Raw genomic sequence first — 27,013 nt, forward strand, 5'->3', positions numbered from 1 at the left:
TTTATGCTCTGTGCAGGGGCCTCCATTAGACCTTGCTGTAGCTCCATTGACAATGCTGAAATCCTAAAACAGAAGTAATAAGTACAACTTTGGGGAAAATTTCAAGAACCAGCTGGCATTTCCTGTGCTAGCTCATTCTACTATCATGACAACACGTAGTGCTCCAGTTGGGAGCTGTTTTGTCAACCTTTGTTCCTGTTGAGAGTGATGAGCAGGGTCCTTCTGCAGAACCATGGCTAGTGTGGAGTACGAGTGACAAGTAAAAATTTGTATAAGGCACTGAGTTTTTATTTTGTGCTGTGGTTGTTACTGAAGCATAGCCTAGCCTTTTCTGAATGGTAACATAGTATGTCTGTCTTACAGGAATTTTTTTAGAAGTAAATAAATATGTCCATGTCCCTGTGTCTGTGTATCCAATGATATTTATTCAAGTCTTATTTAATAAGTATGGTTGAAATTTATGCTATAACCACACAATAGAATATATAGAACTCATACAACAGTTACAATTTAAGCCTGTATTTACCCTACATGAAAAGATGTCCATGATCTATGATTATGTCGAAAATGTAAGTTGACAAATACATAAAATTATATATATATGTTATTTCATAATGTCAATAAGAACTTTATTCCCACTTTTGTGAGACTTCACAGGAAGAGAGCTGGAGGAGGTGATGGCATCTAGCACTATTCCTGATGTAGTTCCACTTACTGCCATCTTTTGCCTGAATCGCCAAATAATGGTCTTCCTACCTCTGCTTTGGCCCCTCTAATCCTTTTTCCACACAATAGCCAGTGTGGTCTTTGTAACAGATGTTTTATGTATTTTTTTCTCTTATTAAAAACTGAAGGTTTACCCTTAGTGTTACTATGCAAAGCTCCATGTCTTATCCTGGGTTCCTAAAAAACAGAACAAAGACACAGTGTTAACATTTTACTGGGAGGTGCAGTCCTACAACGGAGAGAGTGAGGACAAAGGGTGATGAGAAAGACAAGACGACACAGCAGAGAGGTGTGTTACCAAGGTGGCCACTGCTTTATGATCTGCTTGAGATCAAGAATGGTTGCTTGACAGGTACAGTGTCTTTGACTATGTGAGACATTCCTGATGTGTGTACACAACAACACATCTTAAAGGAAAGCACATCTCATCAGAAAGAGGAGCTGTGAGAGAATTTGTCTGCTGGCTCCTTCAGGTCTCCTGTAGGTAAACTCCCCCATGCATATGGGTTCCATCATCCAGGCCCTGTGAAGATGCTTAGGAAGTGGATTCCACATGTGCTGCAGTGAATCAACTGAATGTGAACTTAATAGTGGGTAGCATGGATTTGGGGGCATGTGGCACTTGGCGTTCAGGAGGAAATATCTAGTGGGCTCACATGAAATTTCACAGCAACCACACAGGCTGAGGTAGAACAAAGTGGCAGAGGGTCCAGTAACGGGGGGAGGGTAGAAAAAACTTTGAGCATGTAATGTGTTGTGTTGTGATGGAAATAGTTGATCATAGTTGGGAACCTAGGTCCTGGCACACTCAAGTCCTTACTGGGTGTAGAAACAGGTTAGTTCTTGTTTCCTTTTCCTATCCCTTACTAATTTATTTAGGTTCTCAACTCTGTTTCCACTCTCTTTTGTTCTCAGTTCTTTCTTACCATCTTTGAATTGTTTGACTCTGCCTACTTCCTTCACCACATCAAAAGCTCAACAGAAGCAAAGCCTTTTTATTGTCCCCCCCAAAGGTAAACACAGAGTAGAAAAGCAAATAGTAGTTAATTGATGAATGACAGTGACAATATTTATTTAACAATTATCATATTTTAGGCAATAATATAATTTCTCTGATAATTGGATTTTCAAAGGCTTCTTGGGTCAGGTCTCCACTATTACTTTAGTTTGTTCTTTTTCTGTAGAGAACTAGATACATGTTTCCTGACATGAATTAGAATCAACTCTTCTTTTAAATTCCTGTGTTAAAGGCATTCCAAAACCTGTTTGATATAAAAATAAATTTCTATATTGAAGGTATTTCAGAGCTTGATTGAGGGGCACCTGGGAAGCTCAGTCCGTTAAGTGTCTGACTTCTGCTCAGGTCATGATCTCGTGGTTTGTGGGTTCGAGGCCAACATAGGGCTCTGTGCTAACAGCTCAGACAGAACCTAAAGCTTGCTTTCGAGTTTCTGTCTCCCTCTGTCTCTGCCCCTCCCCACTTGTACTCTGTCTCTCAAAAATAAACATTGAAAAAAAATTAAAAAGGGTCACCTGGTGACTCAGTTGGTTAAGTGTCTGACTTTGGCTCAGGTTGTGATCTGGCTATTCCTGAGTTCCAGCCCCATGTTGGACTCTGCTGACAGGTCAGAGCCTGGAGCCTACTTCGGATTCTGTGTCTTCCTCTCTCTCTGCCCCTCCCCTGCTTGCGCTCTGTCTCTCTGTCTCTCATACATGCCCTTAAAGTTCAGTCTTGAACATTAAAATTGTCTGGGGACTTAAAAAATAGGAATGACAAAGGCTGACCCCAGGGATTCTTATTTAACTGACTTTAGATGCAAGCCAAAATGCAGTTGTTTTTTTTTTTTAATGCCTATTTTTAGAGAGAGAGAGGGAGTGAACAGGGAGGGGCAGAGAGAGAAAGGGAGAGAGAGAATTCCCAGCTGGCTCTGACCTGTTAGTGCAGAGCCGGATGTGGGGCTCGAACCCATGAACCATGAGATCATGACCTGAACCGAAGTCAAGAGTTGGCTGCTTAACTGACTGAGCCACCCAGGTGCCCCAAAACACATATTTTTTAAATTGACCCTATTTGATGGCTACGTGTAACTGAGGTTGAAGAATTTTGAGAAGAAATCTCAAAGTGTGATCCACAGATATTTGGGGATTGTTATGAAACTTTGTGATCATTGAAGCTCTTATAATATTAATACAGATTTTATTCCTGATATGAATAAATGAATTTTTCGGTTTCAAAGGCTTCTAGGTATGTTGCCAATATTAGCACCAATTTCATAAATTGTTTTGTTTGGTGTTGGTTAGCAAATTGGGACTCTGACTTACTGAAATTACTGTTTTCAAATATCTGAAAAATCAAAGGATGGTTATAGTGTCAGAATTGAGAGATTTAGTGGTCTTTGGTTAAACTCACTCATTTTGTGGATGAGGAAGTTGAGACCCAGAGGGATGATAGAATACAACTAGTCAGATGAAGAACTGGGACTTTGAGGCTCCTAGCTGACAGTCTGGTACTCTTCGTTTTACCCTTGCCTCTAGGGAGCCTTGTGAAATATCATAGGACTTCAGACTTCAGTTCCTTTTGAGCCAGATCCTAAAAATTCTACCATTTGTTATTTAAACCCCAGTGCTAAGTTCTAATTACCATTCAGTAATTACTTTACAGTGAACAGATGTGTGTTATTTTCTAGAAGAAGAAAAAAAAAAACTGAAATGTGTTCTACACCTGTACCTTCTGCAATGTTTCTCCACTGAGAAGTAGCAATCAGCATTAATGTATAAACTCAAGTTGCAGAGGTCTCAGATTTAGCTGATGCCAAGGCAGAGTGCAGTGTAAGGGTTTCTGTTGCCAACAGATCAAATGTTCTCCAGGCTCCCATCAGTGTTCCCAGTTGCCAGTCACCAAAACTATGTTTCCCCTTGAAAAGCAGGTTTTGTTTTTATGTGGTTAAGTGGTACCTTGGTGAAATGAGATGGTCCCTTTCTCATAGGAAATTATTTCCCTGGGAGCATCAGGTAACAAAAGTGTAGAAATTGAGGATCTATTTGTTACTATTTTGTTATATTGTACACAACTAAGATTACAGAATTTGGGGTGTGATTAGCAACAAATTACATCAACGGACTTGAAGTATTCTTTTACTTTTTTGGGTGGAATGGGCTCATTGGCATGGCACAGCTCTTATGCTCAGAAATGAGTTTAGAAAATGCCAGTAGGCTTGTTTCAAACTGCGATTCATTACGTCATGTCATGTGGCTGAGTATTGTTCGTTTCACTCAAATTCCGTGCTTAAAATTTTGCACTCTTTCAACCTGGGCTTTAAACTGAGTATCTATGATTATAAAATAGTGCTAATTTAAAAAAAAAAAAAAAAGTATTTGTTCAGTAGGTTTACTCCTAGAGACATGGGTTATATGGTTCAAATACATCAGGCTTCTGAGTGTGGAAATTGTTTTCCTTGTAGCTAAGGGATACAGGTACAAATAGTTGAGTTGAAGTCTGAATATTGCTGCATCCCCAAACAACCCAACACTTAAGATGAATTCATGCTTATTTCTAAATTTGGACAGTTGGTGAGTAGAATATAGTGGAACGTCTTAAATGGTATCGTCATGGCAGTCAGGCGTGATCAGATAGTTCAGATTTATATTTGTTTAGTGTTGAACTTTTATCTTTCTTTTTTCTTTTCAAAATTAGTAATGGTAGTAAATCAGGCAGTGTCTTAGATGGAAGAAGAAGGAATTTATGCATGACTGAATTTTGACATCATAAGTTGACATTAGAGTATAAATCTCCTAAAGTCAAAATTGACAGTGTAAAAATTTTCACTCAGAGAAAAAAGCACATGAAATGAATCCATGATCCTGTGAACCATCAAAGCCTTAGGTAGGATAGCGTTTCTCCCTAAAGGGAGGGCATTATGCTGCAATCCAGTAGGTACATAATAAATAAATTTCAATGTGTATAGTCTTCAATATAGAAAAATATAATCTAAGAGTCTGATTTAGTACTAATTTAAACTGTCATTGTCAGTTGAAAAGAGGAAATTCTGCATAAGGGAAAATAATCTCTTAGCATTGTAATTCTTAAGAAATGTTATATTTTAAATATATATAGTAATTTGGAAGATAATCCATATCCCACCCATGTATTCTTAACTTCCCTGGAAAACATGTTAATATTTTGCAGTGTTTGATTTACATCCGTTTTGATGACATAGAATCAAACCCTTAAATTACAGATACAAACCACCTACTTTCTTGTAGGTCTTGCTCTTTTTCATCATGTTAGACAGAGTCATAGCCCACTATTCTACAACTCATCGGTGTATTATGGATGCTGCTTCTTTGACTTTTGTGACTTCAAATAAGCAGACTTGTACATTGTAGGCACTTGGACCTATGTTCTGAAATGTCGATCTTTATCCTCTGTTCAAGAGCCTGTCTCTTTGGATTTTACATTAAATGTAGGATTAAGACTTACCTGACTTCTTAAAGTTGCTCTTTCAAGGACTGAAGTTCAGCCCTTGGAATTTAGTCTGCTTCTTGGGACTTTGATGAATGCTACTGGGCTTTCCTGTAACGTGATTCTTCATCCCCACGCTTTACCAACCCTCTCTTTTGAACTTCCTTCTTGTTTATATTAGGAAAAAGTTGCCCTTTATTTGTTACCATTCTTGCAGACAGTGTATTTTCTGACTAGGCTCCTTGTCACCTTTCTGGCCTTGAGGGTTGGTGTGGTTCCAAACGAGTTAATCTTGTTCCACTGTGGACTTTGCGGTTGATACCATTTAAGAAAAAGATTGATTGCCTGCACCTCTGGAAGTGATTTCATGCTGTTGGATCTGATCTTTTGTAAACTGTCAATTTTTTAACTTCTATTTTTCCTCCTTGAGAGAGGTTTGAAGGTCATAACCACTTACAGGTTATGATAATCACAGTATCTTCTTCGCTGATGGGAACATCTTCTCTGTAGAAGACATATTGATGACAAAGCAGTAAATGACTGCCTTTTCCTCAAATACCTGGAGTATATCAGAAAATTACAGGCCTAAGACAAGCATTATGAAGGGAAAATCATCCTTAGAAAATGAAATTTTTTTCTTGGTTTCACAAGTAATACATGTTCATTTTAGAAAATTTAGAAAATACAGCAGTGCATGAAGAAGAATAAGTTAACTTTGAGTCATTATTTTTTCCTAATTCAGATATAAAGATAGACATGTATATACTCATAGAATAAATACTTGAGTGCCTACTAAATATTAGGTGTAGAAAGAAAGTAGTAAATAAATTTAATATACATAGTCCACTCATGGAGCTTAAAGTCAATAGAGGAAAAACCTAACCCATGAAAACAAATTGAAAAAAAAAGTGGTGTGACTATAACAAAGAAGTATGGTGATAGTAGTTGTGATTGCGTGGGAAGGAAGAGTAGATTACAAGGGCTGACAGCGTGGGTGAAAACTAATTAGTGTATTGGGAAATGCCAGTATTTAGAAGAGAGCTTTTCAGCTAAATTTCGCAGGGCGAGGAATCAGGCAGTTGAAGATCAAAGCAGATCAAGGAGATGGAATTGGATGTGCAGAATATGTATGGATGTGAAAAGGTTTGGCATGTGGCTGTGGTTGGGAGGAGACCCCATCACTCTAATTATAGCTTTCTATGGAGGTGTTAAGGGGAGATAAGAGTACAATAACTAAAAGTACAACACATTTTTTGATATAACCAGTTTGAGGTAAATTCAGAGTTTACAAAAGTACATTTTCAAATCAAATAGTGTGGTATATTTATATTAAAGAAATTGAGAATGTTGAATATACGGTCTTACAACTTTGTTTTAAATCATAAGTTAATTCTTATTTACTTATTTATTTATTTATGACACATGTCCAACTGTGGACATGTAGAAACTAACAGATTTGTAGGTCTTTTTCAGTTTCTTTCTTAAGCTTTCTGTAGTTTTCGGTGTATAGATTGTTCTATTTGGTTAGATTTGTTCCTAGGCATTTTATGTTTTTTTGGCAATTATAAATGGGATCGATTCCTTGATTTCTCTTTCTGTCATTCATTCTTGTTGTTGATTCATTCTTGATTTTATATCCTGCCACTTTGGTGAATTCATGCATCAGTTCTAGCAGTTTTTTGGTGGAATCTTGTGGGTTTTCCATATAGAGTAGCATGTCATCTGCGAAGAGTGAAAGTTTGACCTCCTCCTGGCTGACTTGGATGCCTTTTACTTCTTTGTGTTGTCTGATTGCTGAGGCTAAGCCTTCCAATACTACGTTGAATAACAGTGGTGAGAGTGGACATCCCTGTTTTGTTCCTGACCTTAAGGGGAAAGCTCTCAGTTTTTCCCCATTGAGACAGATTTGTAAATTGGCTTAGATATTTAGCATATAATTTTAAAATTCCTTATCTTCAGGGTACCTTGGGTGGCTCATTCATTTAAGTGCCCAACTCTTGATTTTGGCTCAGGTCGTGATATCATGGTTCCTGAGTTCGAGACCTGTGTAATGCTCCATGCTGACAATTCAGAACCTGCTTGGGATTCTCTGTCTCTCTGCCCCTCTCCTGCTCTCTCTGTCTCTGTCTCTTTCTCTGTCTCCCTTTCTCTCTTTCTGAAAATAAATAATACACTGAAAAAGTTCTTTATCTTAAACTCTTCACCTTACATATTCTGATACACATATTTCTAGTATTAAGTCAAAGGAACCCTTTCCCCTGATTAGAAGGTAAAGTGAGTGTTGATATACAACAAAGAAGGATTGATCCCAATTTACTATTCTTCTTCCCCAGATTCTCCAATCATGAATGAGGTCCTTCCATTTCTCATAGTACTAGGATTGGCTTATCAGATTGTCCTACAGCAACTTCAATTTTGCTTATCAGGACCAAAATGTGTGATCCTGTTTTCTATTTTTAGGGATTCTAGGAAGCTGTGCTTTGACATGTGAGATGTGAGGAGCATCTGTTAAAGAGAATGCTAGAGTTGAAGGTGTTAAATGTTTAAAGAAATGATAAAACTTTGGGCTCAGCTTCCACCTAGGTTTACAAAGGGATTGCATATACTAGAGAGCTAATTCTCAGCACATTTCTATGAGACAGATTTAATCTTCCATAAATACCTAGATGCACAGAGATGGTGAGTTGGCACAGTGTTCATCTTTATATGTCTAGCTTGATGTTAACAGTAGCTCTGAAGGCAGAGAGTTGGTGATATGTATTTTAACCAGTTCCTAATTTTGGGCCTTCATCTATCTTGGCTATAGCTTAATACTTTTTTGTAGGGCTCCAAAAATACATAAATGTCTGAGATAATTTTGAATTTTCATACCCCAGTTACACAGAAAACTTCTAGAAATATATGTGAACCAGTCATAGAATCTGTCAGTGACCTGGACTTTATTTCATTTATTTAAATTTTCTTTTTTCTGGTATGCCTTTTTCACCTGTTACTGAAAAATGTCATTTGGCTTGGCTTTGCCAAAATCCATTTGGGTTATGGTGAATCTTCCAGGCCATTGTGTTATTTTCATGTATATTATTTAGAGGCCTCCAGTTACCTACTGAATTATCTATTAAAGTACCTTTTCTAGAGCTTTGAAGTTTGTGTTCCCTATATTTTAAGGCATCGTTCTTTGGATGGTTCTTCAACTTTGGCCCATATCAAAAATAAAAGATAATAAAAATATGGCTTTGTTTTAATTGGACAAGGTAATTTATATAATTTTTATTTATTTACTTAGAACTCATAATCATTATTCACATTTCAGTCTGATTTAAACATTTTTTTTGTGTTTGTTTTGAGCAGAGTCTTAAGCCATCAAATATTCCCAAATAAAAGATGGCATTTTTGAGAAATATAGACCTTATAGTTAATGGAATTAGGTTTCCCAAATTCATACCACATCTCTATTTATTTCTCTGTGATAACTTTTTTCTTACATCTAACACATTTCACACAGTGTATCCATTTAATTTTATCTACCAGGAGACTGTTGTTTTACTGTGTTCAAGATGTCATTTAAATAATTTGATCAGTATTTTACTAGTTGGTTTTGGACAAATACAGGTACTCATTTCTTTTTTTCTGCTGTCACTTAAAATATGTCCCTCCTCTGGTATACTGTTGTCTTAGCTCAGGCTGCCATAACAAAATTGAATATCCTGGGTGACTTAAACAACAGGCATATATTTCTCACAGTTATGTATATTATATCTGTAGTTAATAGGATGTTTATTAGAAACCTGGGTATTTGACAGAAAGTTGATTGAGCCAGAGTCAGACTTCCTACAAAATTTTATCTACCACTGTTGGCCTTAAATATGCTTCCTGTAAAAAAAAATGCTGATATGCCTGGAAATTTTGAGAGGGATTTTTACTCTGTCCTCTTGTACAACAAATGAAAACTGGAGTTAAAATGGTCATGTTGGTCCATGTTATTTGTTTCCTTAATCCCTGAAAGCTACTTCTGGAATTCTAAACCATTATAAGGGACTCTGACAGAAGTCAACCATGATGACCTAGGTATAGCATGGGGAATTTATAATGCCAGAGGGCTAATATAGACTGCATTTACACCTTTTATGCCCTCTCTTGCATTCTCTAGATACAAATTTTGGCTATCCTATCCTTCCTGAAAAACCACAAGAAGGCTTCCTACTTTCTTCTCTAGGATTGTTCTAATATTTGAAGCTTCCTGATAAACATGACCCATAGGGAATGGAGAATCAGTACATAAATATTACCCTTTTCAGTATTTTGAATTGACAGCTTTGAAGTTTATTTCACTCTGTGCTGCAGTGGAATTAATCCCCACTTGCCCATGGTGGTAACCAAATTAATAAAACACCCTTGGGGAGCGCCTGGCTGGCCCAGTTGGTAGAGCATGTGACTCTTGATCTTGAGGTTGTAAGTTCGAGCTGCATGTTGGATATAGAAATCACTTAAAAATAAAATAAGTAAAAAAATAAACAGGTTGGATGAGTTTTCCTTCCTTAAGTTTTCCCTACCTCCTAGCCACCTCTTTTTCACCCCTACTCCTTCTGTTTTGTAGAATCTCTCCTAAAACTAAGTCAATTGACAAGTCCTATTCTCCATGTACTTTTAAGGAGCCGTCAAGCTAAGACACATTCGCACTTAGAAATTCTAGGAACCTAGATAAGTTACTGAATGTCTCTGTGCTACAGTTACTTCATCTTTGTGGAGTAACAGGTGCTCACTATGCAGGAAAGAGTTGGTACAGCAGTCCTGACACTGAGTTGTTTTTGTGAGATTGGCCCTTGGCTGGTACTGATAGAATTTTTCTTGCTAATGGGTAAAGGTTGTTCACTATGCTTGGACTGTTAATACAAATAATGTGGTTTCTGCTCAACACCTTCTTTCCTGTAATATGGAATTTTGATAATTCTAGGCAGAGAGTATCTATGAGCCAGCTCTCTAACAAACAGACACTGGCACTAAGTCTTTAATAGGCTTCCCTGGGTGGAAATATTGCACACATGGTGATGCATTTTCCATGCTGGGACAAGCCCACCACATGGGAGGGGCGAACATAAACTTGCATATGGATTCCTTCAGATTCCATCTGTATTTTTTTCTTTTATTCAATTGTGTATTCCTAATACACATTAGTAATAATTCTTTAACCCTAAGTGCAGCTTAGATGCTGCGTCCTGTGAGGGTTTCTAGCAAGTCTTTGAATGTGGGAGTCGTTTTGGACACCCTTAACAGACCTGCTGTGATTTTGTGAAAATAAAATAAGAAGCAATAGAAGAGATTTTTAGCACAATGCTTCTAACCTAAGTGTTTAATAAATTAAGAATTTATTAAAGTACTTCCTGTCAGCTCAGTATTGGGTAGCAGTTGGTTTTGGGGTCCCTGGTAATCAGATTGACTGAGTGTATGGGTCCTGTTAGAGTCTTAAGAGAGATAACAACATGGATTGGAGGTACTGGAGTTGAAATTTCGCTTACTAATGCTCAATGCAATTGTTTTGAAACCCTAGTTCTCCTCCCTCATCTTTTGTGCTATTAATAGGAAATGTAGAGTACTAGCTAATGACTTTTCTTTTTTTGTCTACACAGCAGCCTTCCCTCCCAGCCCCTCTCCCACTCACCACCTGCCCGAAAGTTTCCATTCAAAGCCATTGACCTGAACTGGTTCCTTACCTCTCTGAGTTGGCACCATTTCCCATTTGCAGTGACCTTTCTCTCCCATTGGCATGTTCACTTCTTCCTTTTTAAGTTTTATTTAAGTGATCTCTACACCCAGTGTGGCGATTGAACTCACAACCCCAAGATCAAGAGTTGCATGCTCTTACAACTGAGCCAGCCAGGTGCCCTAGCATGCTTATTTCTGACCACTCACCAGGACCTGTCTCACATCCTGTTGCTGGGAACTTAGGGCAGACTACTAGAATCCTATGGGTCTCTGCTATAGTTGAAAATTTTGGATGTGAGTGTGAAGATACAGATTCTGCATTATAACTTTGCCTCTATCTTTAAGATCTGGACCAAGTTATTTAGATTTCCGAAGGCTCTGTATGGTAATCTGTAATGCCAGTACACTTTAATAAAATAATACAATAATATTGTACATTAATACAGTTTATTTACTGGGGATTATTTCCTGGATTGGGGTGGGATGGAGGCCCAAAATGAGATAATACACTGGGAAAACACTGGTGACACTAAGTGCGGCACCTGTGTTTGCTGTTTTAGTTTTTCCTTGCTGTATGGTTGTATTTTGCTGTTATCTTCTCACTTTTATTTATGTTCTATTTTGTTTATCCAAAAAGATTGTAAACTTCTTGAAGGTTAGGGCTGCCATTTCTACATCATGACATTCCCTACGGTCATTAGCAAAGTGGTACAGTACTGTAGGGAGCTTGGTTAAGAATCACATCAAGTTTGTTGATGAGGACCTGGAAGTTCGGAAACAGTAGGTAATAAAGATATTTGGAAGAGAAGAAAACCCTGGATTGAGAGTAACCATGTTACATACAGAGCCAGTGCTAATGAAGGGGCAGATTTTCAGGATGATTATGGAAGAGTCAAATTTCCTACACTGCTGGTTAAAGACTCCTTCATTATTAGCTGCTTTAGAAATAAGTGCCCTCTTGCCCTGTAATTTTGTTCCATTAATTATGTCAGATGTTGGTGGTATTTGAGGCAAACAACCTTAGATTTCCATTTCACCTTTATCGTTGGCAAACATTTATCATAGATAGGACTTTTAAGTTCTTTAGATTTTTTTTTTTCTCACGGAAATCTAAAAAGAGCCAAACAGTAGTGACCTATCTAAATGCACTTATTATAAAAAACAGTAATATAGACTACTATGCAATGAGTATTTTAGCCATTGCTTTATTTAATAAATATTTATGTAGTTCTTATGTGTCAGGTAATATTATAAAAACTTTACATGTTAATTATTTTAATCTTTCTAACACTTTGTGGTGACTATCACCATTATTTACATGTTACAGAAAAACTCAGGCATGGAACGGCAAGTAAATTATCTATAATTACACAACTATGCAAATGGCTAAGGATACAGAACCAAGTCAGTCTGGCTTTATAATATGCATCTATGCATTGTCACCTGTGTATTTAACAATTTGTACTTATATCCATCCATGGTAATGTTACTCTTTTGTTAATTGTTTGGGTGCTAAGTTGATATCATGACTCAGAAAACCAACCATCCTGTCTTGTGTATTTATAAACTTCAGTGGTTAATTTATCTTTGCATTACTGTATTTTCAATTTCCATTGTAATTAAGTTTAAGTAAGCAAATGGGTGGGTTATAAAATATGGGTAGGCTAGAAATGCTTGGTAAATATCTCCAAACTCTAAGTTAATGTAATGAAAACAACTAATAGGAACCTTGAGAACACATCCTTCGGTGATGTTGTTAGCTTCATATTCTTAGCAGAGCTGACCTGATATTCATTGTCTTTGTTCATTTTACAGATAATTCAGCATTAAAAGCATAAGATATGAAAAGGATGAAAAGATTATGCCCCACTTTACATATTTAACTAAATTATTATCCTTTGACCTTTTGACCAAACCAAATTCATCTTCTCTCTCCCCTGCACCTCACCCACTTTAATACTGCAGCACAGATTTAATGGATTGGGAGTCTGTGAGTAAGTAATAAGAACATGGAGAAGAGTGGCCAACATGATTAAGATTTTATTTGTAGCGTAATTCCATTATAATTAACATTATGTAACTGGAGAAATATGGTGTTTGCATCTCTTCCTGGCAGCTGTTTTTAAGTCAGTGGCAGAAAGGAGATTAAGTAGTAAATGAAGACCTATTTATTGAAATCGTGTTTGCATCTAGTGTTGTTGGATTCATTTGTTTGTTTCACAAAACACAGTTAATTTAGTAAGGAAAATAAGCAATATGTTTTACAAGCATGCTAAGTAAAATTTGTTTGCAGTGCTTTGAAATACCGGTTAAACTTTTTACATTGGAGGTAAAATACCACTTAAAGGTCTACAAAATGGTAGATGTTTAAATAGACACAGGTTTATTCCACTATCCAAAAATGGACAAGCCCTGTGAAACCTTTTGTAAGCTGAAATGGCATAAAGTGAAGAGTGTCCCCCACTTTCTGAGTTCGAGTTCTGACACTTTGCTTTTACACAGAATTACATTACTACCTGTTTTTGCTAACCAAAGAGAATCTGAAGAGGATTTTTGCTTTTATGAAAAAGGCCATTAACTACTAATGTGGGTAACTCAAACTTTGGGAAAGCTGGGGATACTTGTAATACTTTTTTCCAAAAAAGATCAACAGAATTTAAAGTTAAGTAAATAAAAATAACCATGGTTTTGTATGTAGAGAAAAACATTTTCAATTTGTTACAGTGATTTTTTTGTCTAAAAAAGAATTGCCAATTAATGATATAATCAATTCATGGAAATTCAGACTCCTCTAGCCAAGAGCTGGACAGTCTAGGGTCCTGTGGTCAAATCTGGTTCACCAGCTCTTTATGTATTGCCCACAAACTGAGACTGTTTGTTTGTTTGTTTATTAAAGTTTATTTATTTTGAGAGAAAGACAGTGAGAGTGTGGGAGGGGCAGAGAGAGAGAGGGAGACAGAAACAGAATTCCAAGCAGCCTCCTCACTAAGAGCACAGAGCCCAACGCAGGGCTTGAACTCATGAACTGTGAGATCATGACCTGAGCCAAAACCAAGAGCTGGATGCTTTTCCGACCGAGCCTCCCACATGCCCCTATTTTTTTAGATGGTTGGGAAAAAGAAAAATCAACAGAATAGATTTCTACATAACATTCAAATTTCAGTGTCCACAAATACGTTATTGTAACATAGCCACACTCATTTGTTTATGTATTGTTGACTACTTTCATGTTATAACAGCAGTTGCAGAGTGCTGATACAGATTTTATGGCTTGTAAGGCTAAGAATACTTATTATTTGGCCATTTACAGAAAAGTTTGCAGACCCCTGCCCTAGCTATTAAAGAAAATACAAGAAAACTTGTATTTCTAATAAAGAAAAAACTTGTATTTCTAATAAAGAAAACACTATTAATAGTGATAATAACACTGTGGTAAGTGCTTTATATACATGATTTCTTTCTTTTTTTTTTTTTTAAATATTTTTTTAACGTTTATTTATTTTTGAGACAGAGAGAGGCAGAGCATGAATGGGGGAGGGTCAGAGAGAGAGGGAGACACAGAATTGGAAGCAGGCTCCAGGCTCTGGGCCATCATCAGCCCAGAGCCTGACGCGGGGCTCGAACTCACGGACCGTGAGATCGTGACCTGAGCCGAAGTTGGACGCTCAACCGACTGAGCCACCCAGGCGCCCCTATATACATGATTTCTAATAGTCCTGGTATGACTACACTGTAGCTGAAATTACTTCCAGTTTACAGATTAGGACACTGAGGCTTTGATTTACTTGATTATAGCTGGGTTTTGAAGACAGCCTGTAACAACTTTTAATGTATATTGGCTAGAATTTGGACCTATTTAAAAATAGCACTGTCAGTCTTTTGAAAGCAGGATTTGTCTTCTATCATCTAATTAGTAGTTATTAAGTAACATTGGGTTGATAGATTTGCAATCAGTCATTCCAGTGTATGGAACTTTTCATATGCCATATATTTATAGGTATCTGCAGGGGAAACTTACTATTCCATTTTGATAGTAGATAGCAGAATCTGCTGTGTCCATATGGATTCTGCTTTTGTTCACCATATATAAAAAATGATTACAAATTAGTGCAACTTTTGAGAAATTCTAATACAGTGGTCTTGCCAAATTGGCCTGTAGGGCCTTTATTTAAAAATTGTTGCTACTGTGTAATTTACTGTAAGAAGAAAATAAATTGGCAAAGCTGATGGGTGCTCATGGTTATAGCTTACTGAGGCAAGGTTCTGGAAGGAGGCAAGAAGGTATTGATGTTTTTTATTATTTATCTCTTACCTCTGTCACTGAACTAGGGGATCATGGTAAATGATTATTATTATGTTAGAACTTGATGATGATGGGTTTGTGTGTCATTAAAAAGTGGTTTAAGAGGAAATCCATTTAACAGAGTACTTAGGCTAACTTTAAACCTGGGGGAAGAGGTAACCACTATTTCCTCAAGAGCTTTCTGAAATCCAGTTATGACAAGACTTAATAAATGAAACCTGTTAGGGAAACTATATCTTAGTTTGCAGAAATCCTTGATGATGATGGGTTTCCAACTGGTTTCTGAAATCCAGATTAGGCAAACTATATCTTAGTTTGCAGAAATCCTTATGCTGGGGTGCCTGGGTTGCTCAGTTGGGCGTCTGACTTTTGCCCAGGTCGTAATCTCACAGTTCAGGAGTTAGAGCCCTGTGTCAGAGCCTGGAGACTGCTTCAGATTCTGTGTCTCCCTGTCTCTTTGTCCATCCCCCTCTTGCACTCTGTCTCTCTCTTTCTCTCAAAAATAAACAAACACTGGGTGTTGTATGGAACCAGTTTGACAATAAATTTCATTAAAAAAATGAACATTAAAAAAATTTAAAAAATCCTTAGGCTTCTTGAACGGATCCTTCAGAGGATCAAGGTTGTAATTACACAGAGCTAAATATTAAATTTTTAAAAATTTTTTTTAAATTTATTTGTGAGACAGAGAGAGACAGAGCATGAGCCAGGGGAGGGCAGAGAGAGAGGGAGACAGAGCATCTGAAGCAGGCTCCAGGCTTTGAGCTGTCAGCACAGAGCCCGACACGGGGCTCAAACTCACAAACCGCGAGATCATGACCTGAGCCAAAGTCGGACACTTAACCAACTGAGCCATCCAGGTGCCCCACACAGGGCTAAATATTAGGAAAACAGTCTGTAAGATTCATAGTTTCCTGGATACTTGAAAATAATTACTATTTAGACTTCCTTAGATACAGCTGATAGATTATAGTGTAGATAATGCCTTCAGGACATATTTGTCTTTTAGTATCTTCATTGTCTATAACAGTGACTAAATACTAATAAATGTTATTTTGGCTAACATTTATTAAACACCATGTGCCAGGAGTTATTTTTTTTTCTAGTACATCATTAAGTGTCCACAAAACCTGCTAGTCTTAATAATTTATTCCAATATTACAGGGTTGGAAGGGCCACATAAAACACTCAAGGTGGCTGTGATCTTTTCCACTTTGCTGTATTGTAGAGCATACTCTAAATGTTTGATGAGGGAATGTGTAAGTATATGAAAGAGATCATTGTTACAAGGAAAACACCTTCATGTAATTTGAATCTGTTTTTCATCTAAAGTTTCTTTACTCTTAATTCTGTTACTATTACGGTTAAGTTTTTGAGAGATTCATTCTCTTTTTACTTGATTTGAAATAGAATTATTAGGAATAATCTAAGGTATGACTTGTCATTGAACAAATCAACTGCTGCCTGTTCTACTCAGCAATGTGATTGGCTGCCAAGGTTTGGTATTTCTGCTCCCTTTAAGGTGAATTACAAAGAATCAGTTATTCCACATGTCGTTTGTTGAGTTAAAACTAAATGTTAATACCACATCAAATGCCATAGTGTGTATGGCTTGAAGAATTCCCATGTATACCTTAAATGATTTTCACAGGAATGGTATTGGTCACATAGACAGGACTTCTATAACTAAGAAAAAAGTCTCAGAGGATTTAAATGATTCGTCCAGCTAATTGAGCTGAAAACTCAAGCCTTATGACTTTAACACCAAGTTAGGCAATGCCTTTTTTTAAGGGGCAAGATCTGGATCCACATAATGGGAATCAGCAGGTCTTCACATGCCTAATCAAGATAGGATTGTAAAGATAAACAGCTTCTGCCCCTTTAGAAACCTACTTAGTCCCTGGAACCATCAAAGCACAGGTGCCCACAAAGGAACAAATAGAATGTACTACATCATAGATAGGTATGCACTAGTTCTGCACTAGTGGAAATATGTAAGCCAAAGGTATGATTTCAAGTTTGCTAGAAGTCAAAGTTAAAAGTACAGTGAAACAAGTGAAATTTTACTTAACACCATGTGTTCAGAAGTTTGTATCTACATGTATCAATATTAAAACAGTTATGAATGAGATACTCTAAATTGATTTTTGACACTACATCTTTAATGTTTACTAGGTACATGACAAAACACTCAATAGTCACATCTGGCCAGTGGCTACCTTATTAGACAGCACAGCACTGAACAGTAGGATACTGAGACCAAGCTTTCCTGCTTAGATATGGAGAAGCTCTGAGAGAAAAGTAAGGGAAAAAAGTTCTGATTCATTCCTCTACATCACCCATAATTTGTCATTCAGACGATCTCCTTTATGTTTAAATTTAAATGTCTTTTCATATTTTTAACCTAACCGGCTAGTCATCTCACTGTTTGATATTCAATCATCTGATAAAAAATTTCTATTCTCAAGAGTTCTCTGAGGAAGCAGTATATCTGTGCAAGGAAATACATAAACATGACTCTAGTGATTGGAACAAAATTAGAAGATTCCTGAGGAAAAATTGCTGCTATAATTTAACAAATGCACCTCAGCAACAGCCAAGGCTCATGAGAAGCAAATTGGTTATTTTGGGTTAATGTCAAATGAATGTGCTTTCACTTAACATTTTTTTCTTTTTCTCATTCAGCTAAAATGAATGGTTGATAATGGTTAGGATGTAATTTAGTTACAGAAAGAGAAAAAAAAAGCTGGAAAAATGTTAAACTATGTGTCAACTTATTCAATCAATTATGTCCTAATAAAATTATATTAATTTTTATCAAGATTATAAGGATTTTGGATTTTTTCCTAATCTTTTAGACCTTTATTAATTCAAAATAAAATATTCCTAGGAAATTGACACACATGATTATACATTACTGCAAAATTCCCCCAGTTGACAAGGCTTACCAAAGCATTAAAGTAGTCATGTTCTAGATACTGATATATGTACTATACACATAAGGTTTTTTTTTTTTTTTTTTACCATAATGAATGGAACATTCACTTGTCTGAAATTTTGTAGTGTTTCCTAAATGATTAATCATATCATCATCTAATGACAATGACATGAACTACGCTACACATTTTGTTTTATATACTTGAAACACATTATTTCATTTATTCTTCACTATATAAGTAACTCTTAAAACAAGTAGCAAGTGCCCCAATGACTTTATATTTCTAGACTGTATAACTCTAGAGAAGATATTTACAAGTAAAAAAAATTGCTTTTTTACTTTTTATAGATATTGGTAAATAACCCTCTACGGAATTTGTACCAATGGATCCACCTACTAAAAATAGGTATGTGAATGTTTTTTTTTACCCAGTGCACTTACCAACACAGTGTAAATCTATTGATCTTTGCCAGTTCAATAGATGGAAAACATGAGGTGTCAAAATATTCTTTTTTTCAGTTGTATTTTCTGTTGTAGTTGAAATTGAACCCTTATCATAGCCCTTATCATCCTCACATCTCAAAACAGCCCTACCAGGGGATTAGCAAGTTTTAAATGAGATGACTTTGTCAGTGGAAAGTCATAAGAAAAATTGAGTGAGCTATGTAGGAGCTTCTTCACTTTGGCAGACAGGTTCTCCTTTTAAAAAATGGCTTATTTTTTTCTGAGGTGATTTCAGTGCTTTTGATAGAAATCCGTTCATGTCCTAAGAAGTTAATTAATGAGGCACCTGTTAGGAGCACTCAAACCATCCAAGGATGGCTGGCAAATCTGTCCACTGTTATTATATTTTTAAGGCTAAATGGGGGTTAAACTGAACATTTTGAAATAAGACAGTTATTAAATATATACCCACAGAAACCCCAAAGGGATGCTAAGAATTGATGGACTTTTATTTTTACTTCCAGGATTCTTAACTGATCCAGGAATGAAATCCACTGTTGACTCTTCACTCAATAAAATCATATGAATATTGAGTACTTTATTGTCTGTCAGTAGATGGCATTCTTGACTAGAAACATACTTCATAACTTCACTTCGTGGCCTCTCCATAACCTCTTAAGTACTTGGTTAAAAAGCTTCTGCTTTGTTAATTTTTTCCCAGTCTTGTGATGTATTCTATATTCTTTAATAGCTATATGCATTGACTATTATATAGGCAGCTCTTGTGAACTAGGCATGTACAATTCAGCATTAAATAATTGTCTTTGGAATAATACCACTTAAGGATTATTTCCAGTGACTGAGGACAGGTGTAGACGGCATGAGAAATGAGGTCTTTTTGAGATATGGAGATCATTTTCTTTGGATTTATTCCACTGACCTCTCTGGTAAACCTTTTAATGGAGCAGCGGTATGACAAAATCATCCTGGAAATCATAGTTCTTCTGTCTTGCAGAGACTTGAATGTCCTCTAGCACACCACTTTAATTTTATAGATGAAAAAGCTCATTTCTTTCCCAAGAAAGTTCTTGGAAGAGTTAGGACTCCTTGATTTGAGCCCAGTGATTCACCTTTCTCAAAATTACCCATGCCCTGTTTGAGCAAGAAGTGAAATATACAGCAAAGGTGGAAAAATTGCAATCACATGGAAAATCCACCTTATTTAGTTAGCGTTGGCAGTATTTCTTTACTGTTCCAGCCATCCCATATGAATCTTTGCTCTCTGAGGTATCTAATAGGCTTTCTTTGTTTGTGGATGATAATTTGCCAGCTAGCTTTTAGATTCTGAGATGGCAACTTTACCATCTGGTAAGAAAACCAGGATTAGATAGGTATTAAAAGATCTTTTGTTGCTCTAAATAAGACTTAAAAACTTTATCAGCTTGTGGAATTTCTCTCCTTAGACAGAACTACTCATACATATGCCTTTATTCCAGACCCTAGACCAGGAAATCTTTGACAGGATTTATGCTGATATATCTGATAAGAAAATTCATTAAATGACATTTTAGAGAGATGAGAAGACTGAGTATGATACCTGGAGTTAGTAAACTATAAAATAAATTTATAAAATAATTTCCTTGAGCATAAGGCCAGATGCATTGTTGATTACGTTTGTCAGAAAGATCAGTGTGTTAGTGGGGTCCTAACAAAGAGCATATTGCTCTTGTCATATTTTTTTCTATTTTCCTTCTCTTGAGTCAGTAGCACCCATCTCGCTGTCAGAATAGCATGTGATTGCATTTTCAGTATTACCTCAGTCTCTAATGATTCAGGCTTATGCTAAAAGAGGACCAGATACTTGTTTTCCTTGTTGCTTGAAGCTTTGACAAAATCTGTTCATTTGCTTTGAATAGTATTGCTCTGAGTTTATTTTTTGCTTGGGAAAAAAAAAGGCTATAGTTATTTGGAAAAATTGAGTTTTCATCTATCTTGGCCTTTCTGTCATATTAATAAAATCTGCTGTCTTAGAACTCTGAGAACTAACAAAAGAACAAAGTGGTTGAGAAGACTTATGAGTCTATACATTGCAGAAACAAAAGATGTACTTTTCTCCATTCTACTTGTATTTTGAATAGAGTTTGAATTGAATGATTATTGTGAATGCCATGATATTTAATGGTGCTGTTATCAATTTGTACATTTAGCCAGGTATAAAGGATTATACTTGCCAGGTAACCTGAAAGCTCCTTACATTAAGCAGCTTATTAATACAGAAGTTAGTTTTGATGCAGTCGCAAACCCTGGACCCTTACTATCTATGTAGAAGGGGAATATTTCATCTGGTATTTCAACATGCTACAGTACATACTTAAAAAATAACTCAAAATTTTGAACAAATTAAACCTACTGTATATCATTTTATTTTTTTTTTCATTTTTAAAATAACTCCTGTCATGTTTAAAAATTTTTTTTTTAACATTTATTATTGAGAGGCAGAGACAGAGCATGAGAATAGGAGGGGAAGAGAAAGCAGGAGACACAGAATCCAAAGCAGGCCCTGGGCTCTGAGCTGTCAGCACAGAGCCCGAGGTGGGGCATGAACTCAAAAACCGCAAGATTATGACCTGAGCTGAAGTCAGACGCTTAACTGACTGAGTCACCCAGGCGCCCCATTCCTGTCATGGTTTTTTATAAATGTTTGATTGTTTCTATCGGCTTAAAATAATATTTCTTCCTGATGAAAATTGTATAGGTCCTTAACTTGTCAGTAAGAGGAGCTTTGGTATCCTATATGATAAACACATGATGTATTTTGATTAATGGTTATGCCAACTAGAGAACCAAATGTCAATAAAATGGTCTATGTTTTAAGTTTTGATGATTTAGAAGTCACAGGATCATGTAACACTGTGTTTATTCTTGGCCTATTTCATTCATTTACTATTGCACACATCCGCTCACACCTGTCCCCCAGGGTTTCAGTGACCACTGTGAGAGAGGCACTGTACTAGGTGCTGGGGTACAAATATGAATACCATCTTGCTTCTGGTCCATACAGTTTAGTTAAAAGAGATGTGTCACTAACCAGTGTAAAATGTACTATAGGAAATACTGCAATAGGAGATGCAGAGGTAAGCCTTAATTCAGTGGAGAAAGGCTTGGAAAGTTTAGGTTGGTAGAGTTGAGTTTTGAGGGGTGAGTGCTTCGTTAGTTACGATGTAGTATAGATTCCATATATTGTCATGAAAATTTTGTGTAGCAGCAACATAATCCTCATGGAGTTACAGCATGGTGTCATTAGGAGAACTTGTCTGGTTCACATCATCTGGATCACTGCCAAGGCCCTGTAATTTAGTAGAAATTACACAGTAGTTGGAGGTAAGAGGTCTCATTGTACCTATTAGTAATGCGACCACAGGCCAAACATGAAACGTCTTTTACCCTACTTCTAAGTCCGATAACTGGAGATAATACGAGTAGATACTCAATACATGATCCCCTTTGGACATTAAGTCAAACATTTATCTGGAAGTGTGCTGTAAATGGAAAAGCTTCATAAAATGAAACTTCTTTTATTCTATCCATATGCCATACCTACTAAATTTTATTCATTGAATTACATGTGAGGAATAAATAATTTTGTGTTGGTCTTCAAGAAGTAATTAATGCTTTACAAGTATCATTATTGGATTCCACCTTTGGTTTTGGGGCTCAGGAATAATCTTAAATATTTTTCTCAAGAATATAACATGTCTATGTTCCATTCATACCATCATGCCTTAGTATGAATCGAGTATAGAAAAGATATGCCCCCAAACTATCACTTTTATTCACTTATTTTAATTTCAGTCACTAACACCTATGGCATGTCAGGCTCCCTGCTAGGCACCAGGGATATGCAACATCGATGCCACCATCATTTAGTTTACATTGCAGTTAGGGATGTAGTAATAAGTCACATAGACAGTCAGTGATCAATGCTTTGAAGAAGCAAATGTTGTCCTGTGAGAGTATAATATATTAGGAGGACTTGACTTAGGCCTCTTTCTAATGCCTATAAAGTGAAGTTTAAATGGTGATCCACAGAAAGAATAGGTGGAAATGGGTTAAGGGAAGAATTTTCCAGATGAAACAATACTATGTATAAAAACCCTTAAATGGGCAGGATCATGACAGATTTCAAGAACTGAAAACACTTTCTTCTATCTGGAGTGCAGAGGGTGGAGAATGGTGGAAGATACAGGGAATATTTGGCAAAAGCTAGATGATATGGGGATTTGTAGGCCTGTTAAAGAATTTTGGTCATTTTGCATGACTAATAGGAAGACACTGAAGCATCCTCAGAGGGTTGAAATGGGTAGGGGCAAACAGGATAGGCGATGTCAGTGGTGAATGCAGTGAGAATGTTCTTACTGCTGTTTGAGGTATAAAATGTTGGTAGGTGGAAGGGAGCTGGTGACAGAGATGTGGATGAAGTTAAATGGTCTGGATCTAGTGGTGGATTGACTACTCTTCCAATAGGTGAAAGAAAAAGATGTGTGTGACTCCTACCTCTCTGGCTGGTGAATTATGGTGGTACCATTTACTACGAGCACTGGAAGTAGACCATTTGGGTTCAGGGGAGAATTGGTATAAGAAATCATGTATTTGTATTCAGACATGTTGAATTTGACATCCCTTTAGAGTATCCGAATAGTGATATCAGGTAACCAATTGGCTGCATGTATATAGACCTCAGAAAGGAGAATTTGAAGATAAAACATAAGTCATAGAAATGCAAATATAAATTTGTGTTAAGTCCAAACTATTATCAATATCACTTAGAGTTTAAATTTAGAAAAGGTCAGTGTTCAATTTCTGAGGGTAATAAAAGTGGGGGCATTTGTAAATTTTGGATAACCCTCATACCATTTAAAATTTTTGTGGGGTGCCTAGCTTTCTCCTTCTGAAGAGCATGGGACTTTTGATCTCGGATTCATGAGTTCAAGTTGGGTGTTGAGATTACTTAAAAAAATTAAGTCATAATTTTTAATTGTTGCATAATTTATGTAACCTTTAAATTTTAGATTTCATGTTTTTAAAATAATTCTGATCTAAAAAGATTAGCAATTATTTTTAAAAAGATGGTGAGAAGGGAGATTTTATGTCATTTACAAGGAATGAATATTAATTGTTGCTCTTTATGACCTGAGGAAATTTTTCCTTAATTTCAAATGATGAGTTTTTAGTTTCATATGAAACTCAAATGTTTACTATAATGTGTACAATAAGCAAAACTATTAGTATCTCTTCTTTATTCTAGATATTTGGATATAAGTCAGCTCTTAGGCTTTTTTAATAGATTTACTATGATAGTTTTCTTGCTCACAGTTTAAAAAATTACACAGTTTAAAAAATATCATGATAAAATCAGATCCTCTGTAATTCCCTGAGACACTTTTTTTTTTTTTTTTTTTTTAGCATTGAAACATTTTATTCTAAAACTGGCAGTACTGGCATGCCACTAGCTTAAAAAAAAAAAAAAAAGGCCCAGGTTTATGCTGTATTCTAAAATCCATTTCTTTATTTGTAGGTGATGAGCAGTTGAGGTTGAGATGAATAACATATTTAGGGGTATGTACCCTTTATTTAAATAAAAAGATCTATATGTGTAAAGTAGTATATAAATTATCTTTTAGGAGTTGTACAAAAGTTTTGACTGTGGATAATAACTGAGACTACTTTTCCTTTTCAGTTACGGAATTAGTAAGTAGCTCTTTCTGTGTTAGTAATATATACAGAAAGCAGTAGCAATTATAATAAACTATAATAGGTTGTTTTAAATGTAATGTGTAGCCCCAAAACTTCATTTGCAAAAAAAATTATTATGAAATTCCATTTGCCACTGTATTATAAAATTCTACAGTTTTGGGGCCGCCTGGGTGGTTCAGTAGGTTGAGCCTCTGACTTTGGCTCAGGTCATGATCTCATGGTTCATGGGTCCAAGCCCCACATTGGGCTCTGTGCTGACAGCTCAGAGCCTGGAGTCTGCTTTGGATTCTGTGTCTCCCTCTCTCTCTCTGTCTCTCCCCCACTCAAGCTCTGTCTCTTTATCAAAAATAAATAAACATTAAAAAAAATAAAAAAATAATAAAATTGTACAGTTCTTAAAATAAGAAAGTTAACTAATTACCTTAAATTTATTATCCAGATAACTGTAATGTACAGTACATTTATTTGTTTTCATATATATATATATATATATATATATATATATATATATATATAAACCTTTGGTGTTTTTTATGCAATTTATATTTTGTCATGTTAAATTCTAACATTGCCAACATGTGTATTTTGAAACCCACCTTAGCCCTGTAAACGTTATCTCATATGTTGCCAATCTTAGTGATGGGTTGGCTCTTTCTTCAATAGGAAAATTCTCAATAAGCATCTGTTTTTCAATCTAACACCTTTGTATTTTGTATTAAGTTTTCTGTTGTTGCTCCTTCTAATGTAGTGTATGCATGATATACTGGAAAATTACCAGTTTTCTTGTTTTAGCAATGTATATTTTGGTAATTTTGTGGTAATACTGTGACTGGTATTTGTTTACCTAATTGCATGTAATCCTATGGCATTACAGAATTTAATTTACGGAGAAGATTTTTAGACTTAAAAAGGATTACTGGCCATTTAAGAATGATTATTAATCAGTATAAAATTGAGTTTTAACTACATTAATGCCTGTCTAACATATACACAGATATTTGCACAGACACATATACGGTACATACCCGATCTCATAGCAAAGATGTCCAAATTAAAACAAAGTAGATGGTATCCTACAATCTTGGGCCATCAAAGCCTTGGGACAGGAATTTTCAAGGCAAGTGTTTTGAGGCTAATCTTGCTCTCAAGAGCTGTGAGATCTTAAGCAATTCAGTTTCCCTAAAGCCCACTTTATTTGTATGGTTAGTGGGCTAAATCATACATGATTTCTTACGTGACTTCTTCCCTAAAATAATTTCATTTCATAGTTGAAAAAGCTAACGTTTAGAGGTGAATAATTTTGTATCAGTAACACTGTTATGAACAGTGTACAGGGTGTGGTAAATTTACTTCTTGGGATCGAACAGTGGAAAGGTGCAATTGATTCTTTGGGTATTCAGCAGTATTCTTGTTTTCTTCAATTTTGGGGTGGGGTGGATCTAAGAAAGCAAGCTTCCTTTCTGTGTCCTTTTGTCTTACCTGACATGGAGACGGAAGATTGACTCATATTGAAAGAATCTCTCATAACATTGTTTGCTGAAGGTTATCTTTTATCTGATTTCTCTCTTCCTGGATAGGTTGCAGGCTGAAGAACATTAAAATATCTATTTTCCTAGTGGTTTCCTTTTCTAGATTTGAATAATTCACTTGATTCTTCTAAGCTACTTAGATGAAAGAGTGTTATCCAGGAATGCTAATTTTAGTTCCTTTGTTTGAAATTAGAGAAATAAATGCGTTATATTTTTAGTCTAGATTGTAAGTCTTCATATCCTTTGCTCATTTCAAAAACTCTAAATAATGTTCAGGAACCTTTTATATTGTGAGGTTAGCTATTTGCTTGTAATAGGTGTTTCTTTTTTGTTTTATTAAAAAAAATTTTTGAAGTGGGTAAATATGGGGAAAGATCCAGTTGAGTATTGGGCTTATTCCTCATTGAATACTTCTTTGTGTTCCATTCATATATTATTTTAAGCTCCTTATTACAAACATGACAACAGCAGATAAGAAATGCCCCCGTTTTTATACTAGAGGGGATTTTTATGAACCAGGCCAGAGACCAGTAGATATCTTGGACCATTTTTCTTAATCTGAAATTCTGTGATTTTAATCAGATAGGTGAAATCTAAAAAAAAATTGTCATCTTTGTAGATGAAAAATGGTAATCTATTTTATATGGATTAGCCTACATATGCAAGGAGTAGTTATTCACTGTGTAGAAAAATATATATATATATAACTCATCTGTAAAAATGATAACAACAAGCAGCAGAGCCTATTAAGACACTAACTTCATTTAAAATAAGAACGTAGTTTTCATCACGAATGCCAGATATTAAAAACTATATTTTAAACATTTGTAAATCAAATGGGAATAAAATGTTCTTTGCATATCTAATTTTGTTACAGGCATTTTTTTTCTGTATTTTATGAGACAAATCACAGGCATTACAGTTTGAAATCAACTTTATTGTTTTCATTGCATTTGCTATGTAGCTGTTGAATATTTGCAGTAAGTTTTAATGACGAATGAAGTGCATGTTTGATTATATGCCATTAGTAAAAATGTCTTTTTATGGCAAAGGGTGGTTTTCAGCATGGCCTTGACAAAGGCAATGTGTAAATGTGTTCTTTCCCATCAAAAGAATAGAAATCAGCATAAACAAAATTTAAAGGAAATATTAAAAAA

The 27,013-nt window shown here is 35.8% G+C and overlaps 1 protein-coding gene across 6 annotated transcripts in view; it reads left to right on the forward strand.

Moving 5' to 3' along the window:
* Positions 1-27,013, forward strand: part of CNTN4 (contactin 4) — an 893,585-nt gene that overhangs the window by 112,910 nt on the left and 753,662 nt on the right. For 3 of the 6 annotated variants that reach the window (XM_042929999.1, XM_042929996.1, XM_042930003.1), the window contains exons 2-3: positions 18,478-18,535; positions 24,149-24,189. The exons of 2 other annotated variants lie outside the window; for them this stretch is intronic. The gene's annotated coding sequence lies outside the window, so the exon portion shown is untranslated. The remainder of the gene's footprint in view (positions 1-18,477; positions 18,536-24,148; positions 24,190-27,013) is intronic. One more of the 6 variants, XM_042929998.1, reaches the window with a different exon arrangement.

This window comes from Panthera leo, chromosome A2 (assembly GCF_018350215.1).
Source record: "Panthera leo isolate Ple1 chromosome A2, P.leo_Ple1_pat1.1, whole genome shotgun sequence".
NCBI classification, from domain to species: Eukaryota; Metazoa; Chordata; class Mammalia; order Carnivora; family Felidae; genus Panthera; species Panthera leo.